Source organism: Podarcis erhardii, assembly GCF_964252035.2.
Source record: "Podarcis erhardii genome assembly, chromosome: 8".
Taxonomy (NCBI): domain Eukaryota; kingdom Metazoa; phylum Chordata; class Lepidosauria; order Squamata; family Lacertidae; genus Podarcis; species Podarcis erhardii.
Window position 1 is genome coordinate 76936446 of NC_138499.1, and position 24248 is coordinate 76960693.

A 24248-nucleotide genomic window follows, 5' to 3' on the forward strand; every position below is an offset into this window, starting at 1 on the left:
AGCCGATTCCCTGGTGGCCCGCTGGAATGTGGAGTTAACCAGGGCTATTGACTGTTTGGCTCCGAAGCGCCCTCTCCAATTGCATGGAGCCCGGACAGCCCCGTGGTTTTCCACGGATCTGAGGGCAATGAAACAATCGTTGAGACGGCTAGAGTGCCGGTGGCGGATAACTCATTCCGAATCTGACCAGACACAGGTTAGAGCTCAACGTCGAGCCTACCAAGTGGCGATAGCGACGGCGAAGAAGAATTTCTTCACCGCCTCTATTGCATCTGCAGAAAACAGCAGCAGGAGACTTTTTCAGGTGGTTCACAATTTAGTGGAGCCACCTGCAACATTGGGGCCCATTACGGGCCACATGTTCTCCTGCAATGATTTTGCAAAGTTTTTTGCAGATAAAATCGCTCAGATTCCGGAAGAAGTAGACTCCACCGTGGGAGCAGGGCCGGGGCGGGAGAGTGCTAGAGTTCTGTCTAGTCAAGTTGAGTGGGATCAATTCCAATCTGTTACCTCCGAGGATGTGGACAGGCTGCTTGGACGAGTGAAGCCAACCACCTGTCTCCTGGATCCTTGCCCATCCTGGCTTATAAAAGCTAGCCGGGAACGACTGGGCGATGGGCTTCGTGGGGTGGTGAATGCTTCCCTCCGTGAGGGAGCCTTCCCAGACCCGCTGAAAGAGGCGGTTATTAAACTGCTTCTTAAAAAACCATCTTTAGATGTGGCCACGATGGCCAACTATCGCCTAGTTTCAAATCTTCCATTCTTGGGCAAGGTGATTGAGCGAGCGGTGGCCGAACAACTCCAGGCACGCCGGGAAGAAGCGGACCATTTGGATCCCTTCCAGTCGGGATTCAGGCCTCATCATGGGACTGAAACTGCCTTGGTCGCACTGGTTGATGATCTTCGGCGGGCTAGGGACAAAGGTGAGAGCTGTTTCCTAGTTCTGCTGGATCTCTCAGCGGCGTTTGATACCATCGACCATAACATCCTTCTGGACCGTCTTGAGGGGCTGGGAGCTAGGGGCACTGTCATACAGTGGTTCTGCTCCTTCCTCCTGGGCCGTGTTCAGAGAGTGGTGGTGGGGGATGAGTGTTCAGACCCCTGGGCTCTCACTTGTGGGGTGCCTCAGGGTTCTGTCCTCTCCCCCATGCTTTTCAACATTTACATGCAGCCGCTGGGAGAGATCATCAGGAGGTTTGGGCTGGGTGTTCATCAGTATGTGGATGATACCCAGCTCTACCTCTCTTTTAAATCAGAACCAGTGAAGGCGGTGAAGGTCCTGTGTGAGTGTCTGGAGGCGGTTGGAGAATGGATGGCGGCTAACAGATTGAGGTTGAATCCTGACAAGAGAGAAGTGCTGTTTTGGGGGGACAGGAGGCGGGCAGGTGTGGAGGATTCCCTGGTCCTGAATGGGGTAACTGTGCCCCTGAAGGACCAGGTGCGCAGCCTGGGAGTCATTTTGGACTCACAGCTGTCCATGGAGGCACAGGTCAAATCTGTGTCCAGGGCAGCTGTTTACCAGCTCCATCTGGTATGTAGGCTGAGACCCTATCTGCCTGCGGACTGTCTCGCCAGAGTGGTGCATGCTCTGGTTATCTCCCGCTTGGACTACTGCAATGCACTCTACGTGGGGCTACCTTTGAAGGTGACTCGGAAACTACAACTAATCCAGAATGCGGCAGCTAGACTGGTGACTGGGGGCGGCCGCCGAGACCATATAACACCGGTCTTGAAAGACCTACATTGGCTCCCAGTACGTTTCCGAGCACAATTCAAAGTGTTGGTGCTGACCTTTAAAGCCCTAAACGGCCTCGGTCCAGTATACCTGAAGGAGTGTCTCCACCCCCATCATTCTGCCCGGATGCTGAGGTCCAGCGCCGAGGGCCTTCTGGCGGGTCCCTCATTGCGAGAAGTAAAGCTACAGGGAACCAGGCAGAGGGCCTTCTCGGTAGTGGCGCCCGCCCTGTGGAACGCCCTTCCAGCAGATGTCAAAGCGATAAACAACTACCTGACATTCAGAAGACATCTTAAGGCAGCCCTGTTCAGGGAAGTTTTTAACGTGTGATATTTTATTGTATTTTTGTTTTCTATGGAAGCCGCCCAGAGTGGCTGGGGAGGCCCAGCCAGATGGGCGGGGTATAAATAATAAATTATTATTATTATTATTATTATTATTATTATTATTATTATTATTGAGTAAGTCCAAAGTTGTCATGAAAGGAAAAAAGAAGTAAAATTTAAAAACATAGGTTGCTAAAAATTCCCAGGAGGGAAATTTTGTTGAAGCACAAAATGGGATAAATTTATAGTGCTTGGTGCTTAAGAATAAGCAGATCACACCCTGGATACTCCAGAAAGATAAGAGAATATATATATATATATATATATATATATATATATATATATATATATATGAATAGAATCACCAAGAGACCACTGATAACCCCAATCTTGCAACAGAAAAAGGAGTTGTGAGAAGAAGCAGGAAATTATGATCCTAACCTTTGCTATGCAAGATCCCTGGCAGGTTACTGAAGGATGAGATAATAAAATATCAGAAGAAATATGAAAAGGGTTTCATAAAGAGTAAATCTTGTGTGAGAAATCTAATGCAATTTTAGATGAGGTATTGCTGATATTAAGTTGTGAGTAGACACACAAGGTCAAATATAACTTCACCAATTTCAACAGAGTTGCAGCTAAACATGTTTTGGTACTTCTTAGGTTTCAAGCTAGTTAACAAAATGGGAATTGTGCTAACAACCCACATGCAAATACAAGAGCAGGGACATCGGGTTAAAATTCATCTGCAGAAGTCATCATTGTGTGGATAATAGCTGAATTAATGGAAGCAGTATTGAAAATTGCAATAGAAATAGTACAGTGCCAAAATTTTTGCATGCTATTTTGAGATTTTACTTTTTAAAATAAATTGTCAGCTCTTTTAATTAAAAAAAAAATTAAAAAATATATCCTGCCCTCCCCAGCCACAGCTGGGCTCAGAGCAGCTAACAACAATAAAATAATACAGCATTCTAAAATCAATTCATTATAAAATCAGTTCAAATCAAATTAATGGCAACCATTGGGCTAGAGTACTGTGAGGATTACCAAAGGAGGGGGTCAGGCTGTCATGAAAAACCCTCCTCAATCATTATTTGCATAAATTGGTATTGACAGGGTTATGGGAGACAGCAATTGTTCCAGATTTTTGAAGGACAAACATGAAAAAGTGTCAATGAGTCCATGATTTCTGAACTGCCCCTTCCTCTTCTAATATCACTCCTTCCTGCCCTAGACTCCACCCCCTCTAAATTAAATACAAACCTTATCTATCATGACAACCCACACCTATTCTCAAAGAAAACAGTAGAAACATTTGAACTCTGCTGGTTGCTTTTCGTAACAATTTGTAAAAATATATACCATAGATGTAACTGAGATATAAGCAGAAACTGTGCATATCAAAACCAAACAACCCAGATGGATTTCTCTCTAGAGAGTTAGAATTGCAGTCTCAGTTCCATTTATTGTTAAATAAGAGCAAAGTGACTTGCGGAACCTCAAATGCTAACATATAACTCCCCTCAGAAATGGCTTTAGTATTTCTGAATTTTTATACAGTAGACCCTCGGGTTACGTTACTCTTGAGTAACGTAAACTTCAGGTTGCGAAATCGGCAAACCCGGGAGTATTTTTCCAGGTTTCGCCGCTTGCACATGTGCAGAAATGCTCTGCGCACCACATGCATGCACAGAAGCACACTGTGAACATGCGCAGAAGTGGCGCCTCTAGGTACAGATTTTTAAGGGTGCGCACAGACCCCTGGAATGAATTAAATTCATATCCAGTGGGTCCACTGTACTTGCATACATTTAAAAACACATTCCTTGTTGCTTTTTTCAACAGCAAAGCATTGAATGAAAATCCATGTTCCAGTTCCAATAATAACAACTCTGATAATGATTAGATAATTCTAATCATTCATTCATTCCATAGACATTTGTGAGCTTTGGACATTCTTAGGGTATATTAATCAGCAAGTTAATTTCAAACTAGAATCCCTGCAAAACAATGTTATGGGGACCAGCTGACAAAACATGCATAGGATCAGATTGAAAAGAGGAGCAGACAAAACAACAGCGGCAAGAATTATATTAGCACAAACTTGGAAGACAGAAGAAATACCAACAAAAGAACAATGGCAAGGGAAACTTATGGAATATGCAGAACTGGCAAAACTAACAGAAAAATTACATGAAAAGGACAACAAAAACGTTAAAAGAGAATGGGAACCATTTACAACATATATGAAGAGGCAACATAAAGAAACAGACTCATCGGTAGGGTTTGAGTAAACAATCACAACTGTATACAACAAAAAATAAGACTATCTGTATTGAGAAAATTTTGGGGAAACAATACGAAGGGTGAACAAAATGGAAATAAAACAAAACGGGAATATGAGGGAAGTCCAGGGGAAGAGGTTTGAAATATGAAAAATTGTTAAAGATATATTGTTAGAAGAAGTATACATGGAAAAATCAATAAAAATTATTTTTTAAAAAAGAAAAGAAAACGAGTAGACAAATAAGTGGAGGAGAATGGGTGGGGGGGTATGAGAGAGAAAATTTGGCCCTGCAATCCCATGATCACAATGCTACATAGCAGGGCCTCTGAGTAAAGATGCAGAAGGTCAGGTATTAAACATCCCCTCAAAGCATATGCACTGCTGGGGTGCAAAGATCCGCCCAGTACCCCCAAATTGAGTTTAGCCACCCCCAAAGGCGTCAAAGGTGCTGCTGACTCCACTGCTGCATAGTAGCTCAATACAATATGTAACATAATATTTTGATGTAAGAGTTAATTTCATGTGCACGGCGCCATTGAGAATGACAAGCGCCGCCATTGTGAATGACAAGCATCTCAGCTGGCGCGGTGCATCTTTGGTAAATAAGCGCACAAAGTTGAAAGTCCTTTAGTGAAACAGTAGGTATACATTTCGGTAATAGCTAGGTGTACTGTACAGTGGTACCTCTGGTTACGTACTTAATTCGTTCCAGAGGTCCGTTCTTAACCTGAAACTGTTCTTAACCTGAAGTACCACTTTAGCTAATGGGGCCTCCCGCTGCCGCCGCTGCACGATTTATGTTCTCATCCTGAAGCAAAGTTCTTAACCCGAGGTATTATTTCTGGGTCTGTAACCTGAAGCGTATGTAACCTGAAGCGTATATAACCCGAGGTACCACTGTATATGTATTTTGTTTTTCTAGCTTTATCAAAACTATTTATTATTTCATAACAGGTATAATAATAATAATAATAATAATAATTTATTATTTATACCCCGCCCATCTGGCTGGGTTTCCCCAGCCACTCTGGGCGGCTTCCAACAGAGATAAAAAATACACTAAAATGTCACATATTAAAAACTTCCCTGAACAGGGCTGCCTTCAGATGTCTTCTGAATGTCAGGTAGTTGTCCATCGCCTTGACATCCGGTGGGAGGGCATTCCACAGGGCGGGCGCCACCACCGAGAAGGCCCTCTGCCTGGTTCCCTGCAACTTGGCCTCTCGCAGTGAGGGAACCGCCAGAAGGCCCTCGGAGCTGGACCTCAGTGTCCGGGCAGAACGATGGGGGAGGAGACGCTCCTTCAGATATACTGGACCGAGGCCATTTAGGGCTTTAAAGGTCAGCACCAACACTTTGAATTGTGCTCGGAAACGTACTGGGAGCCAATGTAGGTCTTTCAAGACCGGTGTTATATGGTCTCGGCGGCCGCTCCCAGTCACCAGTCTAGCTGCCGCATTCTGTATTAGTTGTAGTTAGGTAGATAGTTAAGAGCTTAGGCAGCTTCAGTGCCCCCCAGAATTCGGCGCCTGGGTGCCCCTGGGAGTGATCCTGTAAACAAGAAGTTGGTGTAAAGCAAGATGGTATAAATTACGTTGGCATGAAGTGACACCAGATCCAAATGCCAATCAGAAGGCTACTGCCAGCAGAACTGACTCAAGCTTCTCAGAGGGAAAAGAAGCCTTTTAAACAGAGCTTGAATTAAACTAGCCTTTTTGCCAGTTCACATGACAGCTGAAAAGTCCATGGCCCTTTTTCCTACATCCCAATGCTCCTGGAACCAGTGGAATAGTGTGGGGGAGCATGGGACAGCCACCCTGGGCACAAAAATTTTAGGGGGACAAAATTTCAACACCTGGTGCTGCCTCAGTACAGCTGTGCTGGTCTCCATTGAAAATGGCTTCTCCATACGAACCAGGAAGTGACCTCTCCAGACAAGAGAACGGCTCTTCTTTTATTATCTCTGCAGCTGCAATCTCTTGGGTGACGTGGACGCCGTTAGGCAGTTGAATACATACATACAATCTGTCCTTTCCCCTCCCTTCCACCCACCCCCTCTGTGCAGTCCCGGGCACTGGTAACCCATGCTACACCACTGCCAAGAATACCCTGGGGGGAGTAGACTTACACCAGTCTCTACTCAGCCAGCTTTAGCTCAGCTGGCTGAACCAGAATAAGCAAGATATATTTACATAGATGCAGCTAAGCTGAGGTTGGGGACTTCATGCTGGCTGAGCCAAGAACCTCTCCTCTCAGTCAGAGATCCACTACATCCTAAGCTACTCATTCTGGCAGACCTTGCCACGCATTGGATCGCCCCATAGGATTGTATGCAAACTTTCCTGGGCGTAACATCTTCCAATACAATGAGTAGCCTTGCATAGATTCATGCTGCCAGAATGACAAGCCTTTCTTATTTTTTTTAAATATGTATAAACTGCACACTCATAGGAAATGTCATAGGATGACATTTTGTTAATTCTACGAGATGGAGATCTCCAGTGAAAACCATTCAATATTGCTGCATTTGGAAAATAAATTAACCCCCCCCCCCAAATTCCTACTCTTCTTTCCTCCAGTGTTTCCATGGGTGCCCGGAAGAGATTTCACATCAGTAAGTGAATTATTTGCTAATTATTATTTGTGCATGATTAAACAAAAATGCCAGCGAGCAAGCACCATTAAACACAATGGGACCTATATCTAAGTAATACATAGGATTGCACTGTAAGTGAGTACCAATTAAGCACCCACAGAGAACATATATAATTTACAAAATGATTGGAACTATGAATTTCTTTTATTTAAACTACATGTGGAAAATCATGGCTAAATAAGACCATACCTAGATCTAACTCAGTTGGTCTTTAAGGTGCTACTGGAAGGAATTTTTTTATTTTGTTTTGACCATGGCAGACCAACACAGCTACCTATCTGAGACCAGATTGGATTAGTGAAAATTCAGTGAAAATGCTTGACATTTAGTCATTTTTCATTGACATTAAGTTTCTAGCAGATAGAAAGGCTATGTTTTCAGGGTGTTGTGTAAGTTTAATGGCAGAGTGAAAATTGGCTGCTATTTTATTCTATTTTCCCACTTTCATATTAATATCTGAGCTCTAATCTTCAATTTATTTACTCTCAAGTAGTCCCTTTAGCTTAAGTTTCATGTGTTCAGAACAAAGTAACTCTTTAACCTTTGGAGAGGGAAGTATTAAAACAGAGGTCTTGTTAAGATTGCACTTTTCCAACAGAATTGCCAACCAGCAAGCATTTTACTGATCCTATCAACAAATCCATGTTTCTCCCCACCGGATCCTACTCTGGGACCATAACCTACCATGTTTCATCCAAGATCTGCCCCTCACTTGTTGTAGTTCTTGCCACCCTAGCTTAACTTCTTGACATATCTAGGGGGAATAATTATTTGAATTTAAATTTGGCAATTCTAAAATTTAACCATGAAGTTAATGAGATAATTATTTTCTTCAGCTTATCCTTTGCCCTTATATTTTTATGATTTCAGACCTTAAATTGTATTATTGAGGGGGCTGTTAAATGGTTAAATTATGTGAAGACCACAAAGAACATCTCTCTTTTTCTCTGCCTACTCATCATTCTTCCTTCACAGCTGCTGATATGTTCCCAATGATTAGAATAAAGCAAGATAAATAGGCAGGTGGATATAATGACTGACAGCAGTCATGTTCAAAGGTTTTACCCAGAAAATCTTGGCTGGTTCAGAAATGGGGTCAATTGACTTCAACCTCAAGGTCCAAAATTAGCAGAGCCACTAGTTCTATCTGAGGGACAAGTACACACTTTCAACCCCTCACAGGGGTTGACCAAACCATTGAGACCCTGGATTCCTTTAATGGAATACCCTTCAGATAGGGATGGCGAGAGCATTCTCCCCAAGTGGGGAAAATTCCTGCCATGCCCCTGTCCCAATGACACAAGACACACAACGACTTAGCAAGGTCAAGAGAAAAGCCCTAAAAGTAGGGAGAGGTGGGTGGGTGATCCAAATGCACAAGCCAAAAGAGTAAGCTCTGGTCATGTGCATGGGCATAAATAGGTCCCTCAAACTGTTTGGACTGCATCCCTTTGGCCAGATTGTACCCAGCTTCGAGGGACCTACCAATCGGATGTTGTGGCTGACCAATAGTACCCACCCACAACACAGGGTGTCAGTTTTCCAGATCTCACCGCAATACTCTTTAAGGGAGGACCCGATTTATCCTAAAGTATATCCTACTATGATTTGTTAACTGTGTTGTGTTCTGATCCATGTATATGATGCACCCTGCCCTTTCCACAGCATTGTCTACTGATACAGAAAGAAAATGCACAACATGGTATTATTTCAAAGCACAATTCAGCTCTACATGTTAGAGAAGAGGAGGGAACATGAAAACACAGTGCTTGGTGGCATTTTCACTTTGACTTACTGTTATCGCATCTTCATTGTTATCTAAAAGAGTAAATGTGTAATGCAAAAGTCCTACTGTTAATTAGAAAATTGTATCTGAATGCCAAATGTACCACCTGCATTCTCCTAATTAAAACAATCCAGAGAATTGCTAACAAACATCAGCAATGCCATTGTGCTTATACCACAATTTTACTAAGCTTTATTTGAAAATGTCTCTAATGAGGATTCTAAATGGGAGATGGGGGAGCTGTTAACACAAACTCTTACTGTCAATGAAATATCATCCTTTTTATTTTCATTATTATTATTATATGTGATTGAAGCTTCAGTGACAGACAATTGAAAAACGAGCTTATGTCAAGTAAAATGTAAAAATCCAACTGGTCAGGAATGTGCAAGTGAGACAGGATAATACCCAACTTTCTGCTGCATTCTGCCCAAACTGAAATTCAGGGCAAGATAATGTACACTGGAAGAACCCATTTGAGCAAACTGTCCCCTCCCCCAATTATAAATGAATTGTAAATTGAATTAAATTTGCACTCTAACTCATGTCCCTCTAACAATTACTCCCAACATTTTTTGGTTGCAATGTGACCTTAATAGGTATTTTGGTTTCATGCTATCCAAATCTTTCTCCTCACCCCTTTTTTTGTATTATAGATTGATGTTGAGATCCTTTGAATGCTCTCTGATAGAGGTTTAATGATTTACCAGCACTTTCTGTATTGTTTTTTGACTGCTGAATGTGCATGTATAGTGCCATAAATTAATCAGCCTCGGCCCAGTATACCTCAAGGAGTGTCACCACCTCCATTGTTCTGCCCAGACACTGAGGTCCAGCTCTGAGGGCCTTCTGATGGTTCCCTCGCTGTGAAAAGTGAAGCTACAAGCAACCAGGCAGAGGGCCTTCTCGGTGGTCATGCCCTCCCTGTGGAATGCCCTCCCATCAGATGTTAAGGAAATAAGCAACTATCTGACTTTTAGAAGACATCTGAAGGCAGCGCTGTTTAAGGAAGTTTTTAATGTTTGATGTTTTATCACTTTATTTTGATGATGATGATGATTAATAGTCTGTTGGGAGCCACCCAAAGTGGCTGGGGAAACCATTATTATTATTATTATTATTATTATTATTATTATTATTATTATTTAGAAAAGTGACTCATTGACCATTTGGCAGATTCTGGCAGGCATGCACAAAGCTCCAGAAAGCAGACTTTACTGGACCCATTTATGTATAAACATAAAAAGAACGGTCAGTATATGCTGTGAAACAGGTTTGGACAAACGCTAGAAGGACTCAAAGAATTTACTCCTTGTGGATTTTTTTTAAAAAAAACAACAACAACAGAAATTGACCAGATTTGAACTAAGATGCAGATCAGAACTACACTCAAAACAAAATAAAAAAATTCCTTCCAGTAGCACCTTAAAGACCAACTAAGTTAGTTCTAGGTATGAGCTTTCGTGTGCATGCACACTTCTTCAGATACCAACGAAAAGCTCATACCTAGAACTAACTTAGTTGGTCTTTAAGGTGCTACTGGAAGGAATTTTTTTATTTTGTTTTGACTATGGCAGACCAACACGGCTACCTATCTGTAACCAGAACTACACTAGCTTTCATATTTCCAGAATGTTCCAACACCGTTCTTGGCTTTAGATAAAGGATTTAACTACATTAATAAAATATGCAGTGAAGCAAAATGCATTTACAAGTAGGTATTTGTATACACGTTAAATTTGAATCAGATGCAAATTGGTAAGCATGCAGATTTTTGAAGAAACGGGATGGATCGGGTTTAGGAGGAAGTGAAGCAGATCAAAAATCGACTGACTCATCCATCCCTCATGTGTGCGCACATGCAGCAAATTGTATATTTATTGAGGGACAGGGGAGACTGTCAGACTCACATGACCAAAACTTGACTTATACAAATAAAGCTTAAGATGATACAGAATGCTAAATTCCAAAAGGCAGCAGTCAGTAGGGCAGGGCAGAAAGAGGGGGTTGCACACCTTACCTCCCACTACCAAACATCACTGCTGCTGCTTGCCAAGAGGGGAAGGGGAGAGGCACAGGGAGCTCAGCGCGGTGCAAGTGGAGTGGCAGGAACATTGGGTTGGCTTCAATTGCTCCACTGTGCCTCCCCCTCTCAGAAGCCAGCAGCAGACCTAATAATAATAATAATAATAATAATAATAATAATAATAATAATAATATATTATTTATACCCCACCCGTCTGGCTGGGCTTCCCCAGCCACTCTGGGCAGCTTCCAACAAAATATTAAAATACAATAGTCTATTAAACATTAAAAGCTTCCCTAAACAGGGCTGCCTTCAGATGTCTTCTAAAAGTCTGGTAGTTGTTGTTCTCTTTGACATCTGGTGGGAGGGTGTTACACAGGGCGGGTGCCACTACCGAGAAGGCCCTCTGCCTGGTTCCCTGTAACTTGGCTTCTCGCAGTGAGGGAACCGCCAGAAGGCCCTCGGCGCTGGACCTCAGTGTCCGGGTAGAACGATGGGGGGTGGAGACGCTCCTTCAGTGTACGGAATACAAAAGGGCACTCCCTCCCCCTACTGCAAATCTGTCGGAAAAGGGATCAGTTGGAAATGGACACCTGTGGAATGTATTTCAGCAAACCATGTTTTCAGCAAACCATGCTGCAGTCTGGCAAATGGTGATGCTTTTTTTGCATTCGATTAAAGGCAAACGAAGCTGTCATTTTGTGCACGAGATTTCAGTACACATAAGCATGTTTCGGGATTTTCTTTTAAAAACAGCTGCATGTTAGCCTTATTATTCTGAATATCCATATGCTGCTTTTTGCAGATTCACAGATAGGGGGGAAGCAGCCTCTTATCTGGCAAACTCACAGCCCGGAGAATGTGTAGCACTGTCGGCTTGTCAGTGGAATTAATATAGAGTCCTCGCAAGCATCACTCTCTATCACATGATCAATGGCACCCAGCAAAGAACTTGATTTTATCATTAAGCACTTCGGCAACAACATACAACCATGAATAAAATAAATGATGCTGGTCTGGGATAGATAGGCCTCGCTGTCAGTCGATAATGAATTATATTTGGTAACCGTAAGCAATGAACATTTTTCTGCATGGAAAGCACAATAGTAATGCAAAAAGAAAGCTACTATTTGTTATTAAAGGACTGGCCAGCTCTCTCACAGTGAAAGCAATCATATGGTATAGCTCAGTATGTAATTATCTGTCCTAGCAATTTATGAGGAAGGGGCAGCCATTTCCAAGTCTTCTCTGTTTTTGTGTGGGGAAGGTGGGAGTGAGCATGCATGTATAAATGTATATATCAAGAAAGGCGGGTTGTTGTTTTCCTGGAGTTGCTGAAATCCATTAGCTCTTTTCACCAGTGTATGTGCATGTGTGTTTTATATATTAAGTTAATAGGAGACTTATACCCTGGGCTGCTTGGGAACTGCACTTTTGAAATGTTCATTTTGCCATCTTGCTTGGAAACGGCATCAAACTGTATCTAAACAGAAACAAACCAGCTACTGAATCTTAGAAACCAGCATGCAAAATCTGGGTTTTGGTATCTTAAGAGTGCTCAGATGCCCCACACTCTGCAGGGGCCACTGCCAGCCAGAATAAACAATGCCAGGATAGGTGAAGAAACAGTGTGACGTGCTATAAGTCAGCTTCCTCTGCTCCTAAACAATCTTACACACCTAGATGTGAGCCTTTGAATGCTAGACCTCTCTCATTTTTGCAGTATAATATTACCATCCAAATGCAATCAGTGCGAGTACTGTTCTATGCCATGTCTTCTGTCTGGAGACACCACACTAGGGTTAAATGCTACCTGAAGCGTTATGTGAACAGAGCACAAAGCAGTTCATCATCACAGGCTTGTACCAAGAAACATAGCCTAGTAGGGCCATAGTTGGCTTGCTCCAGCAATGCAGATGGCCTTTTATAAATGAACTGCAGAACGAGCATCCAGAGCCCATTCATCTTTGTTGGCACATGAGATATGACTCGCTAAATGTCACTTCCTTTAAAATATTATAGTAAAAAGATTAACTGGGCAAAGTAATTTATTAGGTGGTTTAGCATGAAATATGTCTTATGTACAAGTCCAAGAAAGAGAGAGGGAAAGGGAAAGCCATCTCTCGTTTCACAATAGATGTACAGTAATATGCACTCTTCTTGCCTCTGATCCAATGACAGTTTTGTCCATTGGATTAGAAAAACCTGAAGTTAAAATACAACGAAACCTGCAGCTGTTATTCTTATGAAAAGATGACAGTGTGGGGATGTTCATCTCTCGGGAGGCAACTTTGAACTCTCTCACTGTGATCCTGCAGTGACCTGTTGTTTCTATGGAATGAAAGCGTCTTCCTCAAACTGTGCCAAGTGGGTTAGCCTGTGATTGCTTCGACTGAGCTTCATGGCAAGATGACATTTCTGAGGTGTGACTTCTATCTCCCAATCTGGCAAACGCCTGACATCAAGGTTCTTCCATGTGCTCCAAAGCCACCAGTTTGCCACCTCCATCTAAGAAGCTGTTCACATTGTGAAAGTTCCCAACAGCACAGTCTTTAGCATATGCACAGCCAGGGAGCAAAGATCTGCCTAGCTCCCCCAAATTTAGTTTAGCCCCCAAATTAAATTTTACAATCAAACAATCAATACTTTATTGTGATGCAAAGACCCACAAAACAATTTCAAAACTAGATACAGTTAAAACAACCAGACAGATGGAAGAAACCAAGGCAGTCATTTTGTTTTATCTAGGGCATAATTATCTTTGTTTCTTATAACCCCCGAAAGAAACTTATCCACAGCCAGTGTAACATCATTTGACCTGTCTTCCAAAAGATGTTTAATATGGGAGGCTTCGGATTTTCCTGGCTAATTTGCCAGTAAGGGTTTCATCAGTTGATCCCTTGCTTCCTCATATTGCCCACAATGCAGTAGGATATGCTTCATACAATCAACGTCCTGATACATAAACAACGCCTATTCTGATAGGGGATGCCTCTCAGTCTGCCATTTAGAACTTCCAAGGGAAAACATTTAGTCTGGCTTTGGTAAATAAACGCCGATAGGTAGGTACAAATTTCTAAGGTATGAGGATATCTGAAAGTCATACCCATATTGGGTTCCAGCTGCGACCAGGCTACAAATTACATAAGATTGGTATAGCAGGTCGCTATGTGAGATGTCCCAAAGCCTTTGCCTCAGGGATTCAAGGGCAGTGTCGTAACTCAGATGATATAAGAGGGATGGTGGCAGTCCAATTGAGGTGGCTTTTCTGGCCATAGCTTTCAGCCATGGGCTGACAAACTTCTCATTGGTTAAATGTACTAATAATCCCTTCCCAAGGCCGAATACTGAGATCTTGAGCCAATATCTCAAGGCAGCCCACCATGCTTTGGTGGAGAGTGGGCATTCACCCGACAGCACAGTCTTTAGAATATGCGCCGCCGGGGTGCAAAGATCCACCCAGTGCCCCCAAATTTACTTTAGCCCCTAAATTAACTTCTATTATGATTATGTCAGACACCACGCTTATGCCTTATCTCTTGTTTACGAAAGAAGGGAGGAAAAAGAAACAAACTTTTTTATTTGCTCATTTATTTACAATACACTTATACCACCACATTTAAACTAATGCATTGTTTAGGCAACTACTTAGGAGAAACATCATTCGTGTCAAAGGTGCCGCTGACCCTGCTGCCGCATTGCAGCTCAATACAATATGTAACATAATATTTTGATGTAAGAGTTAATTTTGCGCGCACTGTGCCATTGAGAATGACAAGCGCCGTTGTTGAGTCAAGCGCTGCTGTTGTGAATGACAAGCGCCGCCGCTGGCCCGGTGCGTCTTTGATAAATGAGCGCACAAAGTCAAAAGTCCTTTAGTGAAACAGTAGGTACACATTTCAGTAATACCTAGGTATATATGTATTTTGTTTTTTCTAGCTTGATCGAAATTATTTATTATTTCATAACAGGTAGATAGTTAAGAGCTTAGGTGGCTTCAGCAGCGGGTGGTAGGCGCCCCCAGAATTCGGCACCCAGGTGCCCCACACCCCTTGCACCCCCGGGTAAAGACGGCCCTGGCTCCCAATAGGATACTGCAAATGTCTTTAATGTTTCCTGCTAACAAAAAGAAGTGTTCTAAGCAAGCAACAGATTTTCAGACATAACCATAAGAGCCACCTGGGGTGCGGGGAACAATGACTTGATGCTCAAGCTGTTGTGCAATTAACCCAATTAAAGAATAGTCACATAAATTAGGATTCTGCTGCTCAGCTCCCAGTTTTTACACGGGGAACAATGCACAATTCAGTGGAAGCCTGTCCTTACTGCAATCGTTGGACTACTCTGAATGTCCTTTTTTGTGCATTCAGGATAATTTGTGCTCGTGACGGTACTAGAACTGGCTTTCAGTACTGTTTCTGCCTGCAAACATTTTGGGGGAGACTTACTGCTTCATTTCCAATCAATGCATGTCCCATTCAGTTGTACCTTGGAAGTCGAACAGAATCTGTTCCGGAAATCCATTCAACTTCCAAAACGTTTGGAAACCAAAATGTGGCTTCTGATTGGCTGCAGGAAGCTCCTGCAGCCAATTGGAAGCCACAGAAGCCCTGTCAGATGTTCAGCTTCCAAAAATACTTTGCAAACCAAAAGAGTCACTTCTGGGTTTGTGGCGTTTGGGAGCCAAAACATTCGAGAGCTGAGCTGTTCGAAAACCAAGGTACGACTATAGTTTTCAGCTAAAATCCTGCAACTTTTCATACCACAAATGGGGATTTTCAGGGGGGTACCTCATATGTTGCATTATAATGCAAAAGTGCACCTACAGAATGCAATGAAATTGTGACACTGAGGATGCATTGCAGAACAATGAATAGAGCGAAGTTATACAGTGCTGTATAAATCTACCACCAACACACCGTTATTCAATCACTGATTTGTTGTAGAATATTCCTGCAATTTTAAAAAAGAAAATATATACCAGTCTGGAGAGGTCCTAGCTTAGTCAGAGAACAGTGAAGGTAAAGGTAAAGGGACCCCTGACCATTAGGTCCAGTAGTGACCGACTCTGGGGTTGCGCACTCATCTCGCTCTATAGGCCGAGAGAGCCAGCGTTTGTCCGGAGACAGCTTCCGGGTCATGTGGCCAGCATGACTAAGCCACTTCTGGTGAACCAGAGCAGTGCACGGAAACACTGTTTACCTTCCCACCGGAGTGGTCATTATTTATCTACTTGCACTTTGATGTGCTTTCGAACTGCTAGGTTGGCAGGAGCAGGGACCGAGCAACAGGAGCTCACCTCGTCACGGGGATTTGAACTGCCGACCTTCTGATTGGCAAGTCCTAGGCTCTAGGTTTTAACCCACAGCACCACCCGCATCCCTGTCGGAGAACAGACAGGTGTGCAAATGAGTAAACAGCAGCACAGAAGAAAAGAAGCAAGTGGGATTTTATATATATATATATATATATATATATATATATGCAGGTTTTGGTGTCCTCGGGTGTCTTCCCGTGTAAAAGTTGGGGTGTCTAGGCGACGTTTCGACGAGGTCTCACTCGTCATCTTCAGGCTGGTGCTTTCGGCTTCTTGTTACTTCTTGTTTCTGTTCCAGTAACAAGAAGCCGAAAGCACCAGCCTGAAGATGACGAGTGAGACCTCGTCGAAACGTCGCCTAGACACCCCAACTTTTACACGGGAAGACACCCGAGGACACCAAAACCTGCATTCCTGTACCCGTGAAAATCTACGAAAGCATATATATATATATATATATATATATATATATATATATATATATTTGCAAGCTACCACATGACATCTTCATTACTCAGCTAGCAATCCCAAACAGTGTACTCAAATAAACACTTTTTCTTCTACTGCAAAAGAAAAGATCTGTTTTGTGAAAGATCCAGAATGTGTGGTGTGGTTTGGGACACATCTGTTTTGCACCACTTCCCTCTGACTGGTGCAAGCTGTCAGTCTGCAAGCTCAGTTCAGAGGAGAGAGATTGCAGATAAGAGATGATGGTACTGAGACAAAGTACCACACATGACAGCAAAGCATTAGCTAAAGACAAGGTAACATCACTGTAACCAGGTTCACCATAGCTCAGGCAGACACATAATTCCTCTTGTATTCTCCTATACTCTCACAAGATTAGAATTCTAAGAATACTGGAATCCCATAGCTCAGGCAGACACATAATTCCTCTTGTATTCTCCTATACTCTCACAAGATTAGAATTCTAAGAATACTGGAATCCCATAGCTCAGGCAGACACATAATTCCTCTTGTATTCTCCTATACTCTCACAAGATTAGAATTCTAAGAATACTGGAATCCAGAATACTAGACCTTAAATGGAAAAAAAAAGGTCACACAAGAGCTATCCCTGTGTACATACTCATAACTCCAACATTTACAAGCTGGAGGTATGCACAGATACCTAAAGACTACAACCATGAAGCCTTTTTTTCTATTCAGGCATAAACCATCGTTAGTGTACAAAACAAAACCTTTCAGGAAAAAATTCAGGTAGGTAGCCATGTTGGTCTGACGCAGTTTAAATAAATAAATGCCCAGTAGCACCTTATACACCAACTAAATTTGTCTGACGTCTTATCTGAAGAAGTGTGCATGCACACGAAAGCTTATACCAGAACAAACATAGTCGGTCTATAAGGTGCTACTGGACAATTTTTTATTTTTTTTATTTTTATTTCGACTCTTAAAAATGTTGGACTAGGCAAGAATGTTACTTGCCCAAAGATGGAAAGAAGCAGAAGTCCCAGTAAAGGAAGAATGGATACAAAAAAATTATGGAATATTCAGGAATTGGGAAACTTACCGGGAGAATAAGAAATCAAGAACCAACTTTTTATAAAAGAATGGAAATGGTTTATTGAATCTTTACAGATAAATTGTAAACAGATAAAAACACTGACAGGATTTCTGTAATAACCTGCAGCTATATAAGTGTGTGTGTGTGTGTGTGTGTGTGTGTGTGTGTGTGTGTAGTAGATAAATAAATGAGCAAATTAAGTTAATTTGGATTTGCAAAAGAAATTAAAAATAAATTTAGGGAACTGTAGAAAGAGGGGGAAGGAAGTCACTTAAAATTTCAAAATCAATGCAAAATCAGTGAAATGTATATATCTGAAAATGATAAATAAAATAAAATAAAAATGTTGGACTGAACAGCAACTACACCACCATAAATGCTAAGTGTGGACAGGCCCCTGGTTGTGTGACAGGGGGACACAGGTGGCTCTGTGGTCAAAACCACTGAGCCTCTTGGGCTTGCTGATCGGAAGGTTGGCGGTTTGAATCCCCGCGATGGGGTGAGCTCCCATTGCTCTGTCCCACCTCCTGCCAACCTAGCAGTTGGAAAGCACACCAGTGCAAGAAGATAAATAGGTACCTTTAACTTTTACCTGTGTAAGTGGCAGGCAGGGCAATCCTACGCACAATAAAGTGGTGTAAAATTAAGTCAGGGTTATGTGTGCTAGATATAAGCCCCAGTCTGCTGCTCAGTTGGATTTAAACTTACACTGGAGTTCCCATGTGGCCAAGCTGAACAGGCTTAGAATCCAATTGGGAAATTGCGTTGTCTGGCTCAGGGGTGTCCTGGTTTTTACTTTTTGAAATATGTCAACCAGCTGACCTAAGATGGAGCTAGCATATCTCTAGCTGAGCAGAGGATAGCCTTGCAGTGTTAGGAACCTCCTGGCTCAGCAGGAGACCCATAGGATCCTAAGCCGTTGTGGATCTTGTATAGGATTGCTCCCTTAATGATACAACTGGTACGCAAAATAGATACAAAGCTGTACAGGAAATCTTGCAACCTTCATGAAACTGATCTTTGACTTTAAAAAATCCCTTCTGCAAAAGCAGGAGAATGATAAGACAAATATTTTGAAAATGTAATTAAAATGGTAATGATCTTTTAGCCTTAGAATTCATTTGCCAGTTATATAAAAAAAAGTATTTTATTACTTATTCATCTCTCATTTATGTGGTAAAATTTATAGCTGTTGGTTAAAAATGATTACACGTATTAAATGGGGCTTTGTGTTCTGGACTGAGTTTTCTAGGGAGGCCTAATTGATTCTGTGCTTATTTTCCTATGCAGTCTTTTTCAAAGAGCTGCAAGTTTCATAAAAAGACAAGACTTCTAAATGATATTTCCTGGTAATTGAACTGGCTGCATACTAAACACTTTAATCTACCCCCTTTCAAGACTCAACTTTGTTCCCCCACCCTGAAGAACTGTAAAAAAGATAAGGTGCCCTGTCGTTTATGGGCTGCTGCGGTAACAAATAAGGTGGATAAATGGAGGGAGCGACGCAAACGGAAAGAAATCCTGTATGAAATGGAGATATAAATTGTAACCATGGAAACAGCCGTTGTAATTAGGAATAATTTAGAAAGTCACAAAAGATATTTAATCAGTATGTAAACTAAAAGATACCCACTATTTCTGGAAAGGTAAAAGGAGCTGGCTCAATAAAAAGATTAAAACAATAGTTGGTCTTCTAAAACCACAGTGTCATGGTGTTGCTATCTTAGGTTTTCCTTACTAAATCAGGGGGAAATCCTATGACAAGATCCACCAAAATGAGCATCTTAAGATGCAGCAGATCTCCAGGTCAGCCAGGCTCAGCCAACGTTAAGTCCCAACCCAAGCTTAGCTGAAGATAATAATAATAATAATTTATTATTTATACCCCGCCCATCTGGCTGGGTTTCCTCAGCCACTCTGGGCGGCTTCCAACAGAATATTAAAATACAATAGTCTATTAAACATTAAAAGCTTTCCTAAACAGGGCTGCCTTCAGATGTCTTCTAAAAGTCTGGTAGTTTTTCTCTTTGACATCTGGTGGGAGGGCATTCCGCAGGGTGGATGCCACTACCAAAAACACCCTCTGCCTGGTTCCCTGTAACTTGGCTTCTCACAGTGAGGGAACCACCAGAAGGCCTTCAGTACTGGACCTCAGTGTCCAGGCAGAACAATGGGGGTGGAGACACTCCTTCAGGTATACTGGACCAAGGCTGTTTAGGGCTTTAAAGATCAGCACCAACACTTTGGATCATGCTTGGCAGTGTACTGGGAACCAATGTAGGTCTTTCAGGACCGGTGTTATATGGTCCCAGCAGCAACTCCCAGTCACACTTTGAATTGTGCTTGGAAACGTACTGGGAGCCAGTGTAGGTCTTTCAAGACTGGTGTTATGTGGTCTCGGCGGTCACTCCCAGTCACCAGTCTGGCTGCTGCATTCTGGATTAGTTGTAGTTTCCGGGTCACCTTCAAAGGAAGCCCCCATAGAGTGCATTGCAGTAGTCTAAGCGAGAGACAACTAGAGCATGCACCACTCTGGTGAGACAGTCCGTAGGCAGTGATGGAACTGATACACAGCTGCCCTGGACACAGATGCACTGGTTTGTTCTGGTTTAGCCGGCTGAGATGAAACTGACTGAACTGAGGGGGTATTTCAGAGGCAGGACCAGACTGGTTACTCAGGACTCGAACCAATGGCTTCAAGTTGCAAGAAAGGAGATTCCAACTAAACATCAGCAAGAACTTTCTGAGAGTAAGAACCGTTTGACAATGGAACGGTCTCCCTTGGGAGGTTGTGAACTCTCCTTCCTTCCTTGGAGGTTTTTAAGCAGAGGTTGCATGGGCATCTATCATGGATGGTTTAGTTTAGATTCCTGCAAATTCCAGGGGGTTTGGCTAGATGACCCTTGTCTCCTTAAAACTACATGAACTTGTGGAGTCCACTTTTGGTATTACCCCCCCCCCCAACCACTCTCAGCAATCTTCACAACAATTTCCAGATCTAATTCAAATGGCGAACCTTTCAATGACACTCTTGCACATTCTGTAACGTTTAGCGCTAACTTTAGTTTCAAGAAACCAGAAGAATTTGTGAGCCCAAAGCCTATGGGAAATAGAGCATGCTATGTCTAAACCACTGAGCCTAGGGCTTGCTGATCAGAAGGTTGGTGGTTCAAATCCCCGCAATGGGGTGAGCTCCCATTGCTCGGTCTCAGCTCCCGCCAACCTGGCAGTTCAAAAGCACGTCAAATGCAAGTAGATAAATAGGTACCACTCCAGCAGGAAGGTAAACGGTGTTTCCGTGTGCTGCTCCGGTTTCGCCAGAAGTGGCTTAGTCATGCTGGCCACATGACCCGAAAAACTGTCTGTGGACAAACGTCAGCTCCCTCGGCCAGTAAAGCGAGATGAGCTCCACAACCCCAGAGTCGTTCGCGACTGGACTTAACTGTCAGGGGTCCTTTACCTTTACCTATGTATACGATGCCTGAACCCATTTTGTGATCAGGTTCTCTGAACCACAACTTCCTCCTACGAGCTCCCTTCTATGGCTCTATGGCTAGCATCTCTTACCAGCTCTCCCTATAAAGCAGAGTTTATATTGGCAGAATTGCATCCATACTGCAGGATTACACATCAGTTGTTTTGCTCCAGATGAAAAACTTTTTGTTTTGACGGAACTACATCTGTATAGAAGTAGATATGAAACATTTTCCATTTGCGCAGCCAGCCTTATAATTCAACATGTCTAAGCTGCCAGTAGGAATTGGGAGGGGGGGAGAGGTCCCTGAAATTGCTTTACTTTTCTGTTGAAGTGGGATGTGAGAATTGTCTCTCTCCTTCCCATTTGCCATGCCAACAAGTCCCAAAGCAGGCTAGCCTGTAAAAAGCAGGGCTTGAAAGAACCACGCATTTCCATATGTAGGCTTACATTACACCTGCAGCAAGCTGATAGCGTGGATTGTCTATACACTGCCATTTCTGAAAACAGATGACATATTGAAACCAAATTATTTTAAATGCACGTTTGAAAGGATAATGGTCATCTATGGCAAAAAAGTTTACCAACCTCTAATTCAGTACAGTCTAATATTTTGCACGGCATTACCACATAGCCACTTTGGCCCTTCGGAGGAGGTGGGGTTGCGGGCATCACGCCCCCTCCACACGTACGGGGATGGATGCTAGCCCCCATGTGATTGGGGGGATTCCAGACTGCATCACCCCCTGACCAGCCAATCAGCCAGCTCAGGGGGCATGGCCGGCCCTATAAAAGCAGGATCTCCCTCTTTGCCACTTGACTAAGGCATGCTCCCTATCTGTGACCCTGGGGGAGTTTCTAGTTGATGTGCATCAGCAGGACTCCATCTATTGGTGGTTAACCCTTCCCGGACTTCAAGCAGATGGGCTGAAGTTGGATATAGTCAGTTAGAACCAATGCCTAAGCCAATACTGCTCATCACGTGTAACCAATAAAGCTGTGGCCTTTTTTAGCCCATTAACCTTAATAATTATGTCATGTGTCTTTATTTCCACCTTGGGAGGGGGGCAGGAACTTGCCATGCAAACTCTGTCAATTACCCGGCATCAAGGTTTGCATTTTATGGAGATGATAAAAGAATATTGAAATAGCAACTGCCTCCACAGTAAGATTATATCAAAGTGACTCTATGAGCTGGACCCTAGCTCAATGATCTGTGTCGCAGGCAGAATGTCCAAAGTTCTATCAGCTTCAATTTAAAAATGACCTTGAGTGGCAGCTGTTGGAAAGGTCTGCTTCGTAAGACCTAGAAAGCAGTTATCCATCATAGGAGACAGTACCAGACTAGATGGACCAACAGACTGATTCTGAATAATGTATGGCCATATGTTTGTGTGTTTCAGACTCATGCACGGGCATATAAGGCTGGTTTAGTACTCCAAAGTTTAAGACCCTTATAAGTTTGAACCTACTGGAGGTGCAAATTTCTAAGCCAAACACTGTATTTTCTCTTAGCTGAGCATCAGCTTCCAGAATTTTTTTAAAATGCAAATTCAGACAAATATACTGTACTATCCACTGCTGTTACTGACAATGTGCTAAATCTGCAATGAAAGTTGGCAATGTGCTAGGCACATTCAGATAAAGGACACATTCCTGGTGGTGGACAATGTGCTCAGCAGCCACCATTGATACATAAGGTCCTACGATGCTATTTTAAATAGGACTGGCAGCAGTGGCAGTTCAGCAGTGACAGCTCCATTTTGACTGCGGAGCAAAGGACACAAAGCATACAAAGTTGAGTAAGATCGTAGGAAGAACCATGCTGGAAATCCTAGTTGGTTGGTTCTCTTTCAGAAGACATCACTATGCGGTCTTCATCGCTCATTTATTAGACCCACAGCCATGGAGTTATTAAGACTAATGCCAGCTGTCTTATGTTCAGGTTGCAGAAAAACCGCATTCTCCTTGCTTCCATTTCTCCTCTATCTTTCAACTGAATGGTTTTACAATAGTTTGGTGTATCTGAACAACATCTTATAAAAGCCAACTTTAGACCTTAAGTCTTAAGGCCTTATTACCATATGCCATCAAATGCAAGAAGGACAAATTTGACAATAAACCAATTGAAGACATTGAAAAGCAGCCACTGGGCACAGTCCATCAAAATGATTTCTTCTACATGTACTATGGAAGGTCCACCATTCATTTAAAAGAGGGCTGGAGCCTTTGCACAAATCTGTGTTGATTGTTATGCTCATTAGTATTTTTTTTAACAAACAAAAAACATCAACAATGGTAACTTCAATTAAGATTCCATTGTTGCTAATTTCCATGTGTTTGATGCTCATGCGTTTACTAATTATACAGTCTCAGGAGACATTTGTGAAATTTGTAAGCTGTACCACGCCCCACCCCCATCAATTATTTCCTGTCAATCATCCAAGGCTGCCCCATCCCACATTCCTGCTTCCTGCTGGGCTTGGAGAAAACACTGATTTGCCTTTCACTATGTGGCTCCACTCTTAGGCTCATTAGCTATGAGCTAATAACTAGAGTATTTTACAAAATGACAGTAATTTATGCTAAAATCCCGCAGAGCAAACTGTAGGACAAACTCCTGGTAAAATAGATGTTCATTTGTCTTAACGTTGCCTTATAACGGAGTTTTGCACATTGACATGAACTGACAGTGGCAGAACAATGGCCTATTAAAACCCTCATATTGTTGTTATATTTTGTATATAGTTAATGACTCAATTTTATTTCTGATGCAATAATAATAATAATGCATATAGCATTGCAATGAAATTTCATGGCATTTTTTATTATGGCAATTAAAGGGGGGGCAAAATCTATGCACCCCCTTGACTAGCATTCAATCAGTCACAGAATTTAAATGGGAGAAGGTGTTTCAGTACTCTCAATGCAACACCTCAGTGTTTTCATACAATAGGAGCCCATTACCTTTCAATCTAGAAGCCTACAGCCGAAGTGTTGGCTAACTAACTCAAACCAAGGTGTGAAATCTATTCGTCTCCCATTCTCCAATGCTTCTTGGCTCTTATTGCCCTCTTAGGGTTTTCACCTTCTCACCCCTTGCTTTTTT

The 24248-nt window shown here is 42.5% G+C and overlaps 1 long non-coding RNA gene across 1 annotated transcript in view; it reads left to right on the forward strand.

The window, feature by feature from the left end:
• Positions 1-14834, forward strand: part of LOC309348158 — a 149923-nt gene extending 135089 nt beyond the window's left edge. The window contains exon 3 of the long non-coding RNA XR_014159247.1: positions 14824-14834. This is a non-coding gene — a long non-coding RNA (uncharacterized lncRNA). The remainder of the gene's footprint in view (positions 1-14823) is intronic.
• The last annotated feature ends 9414 nt before the right edge of the window (positions 14835-24248 follow it).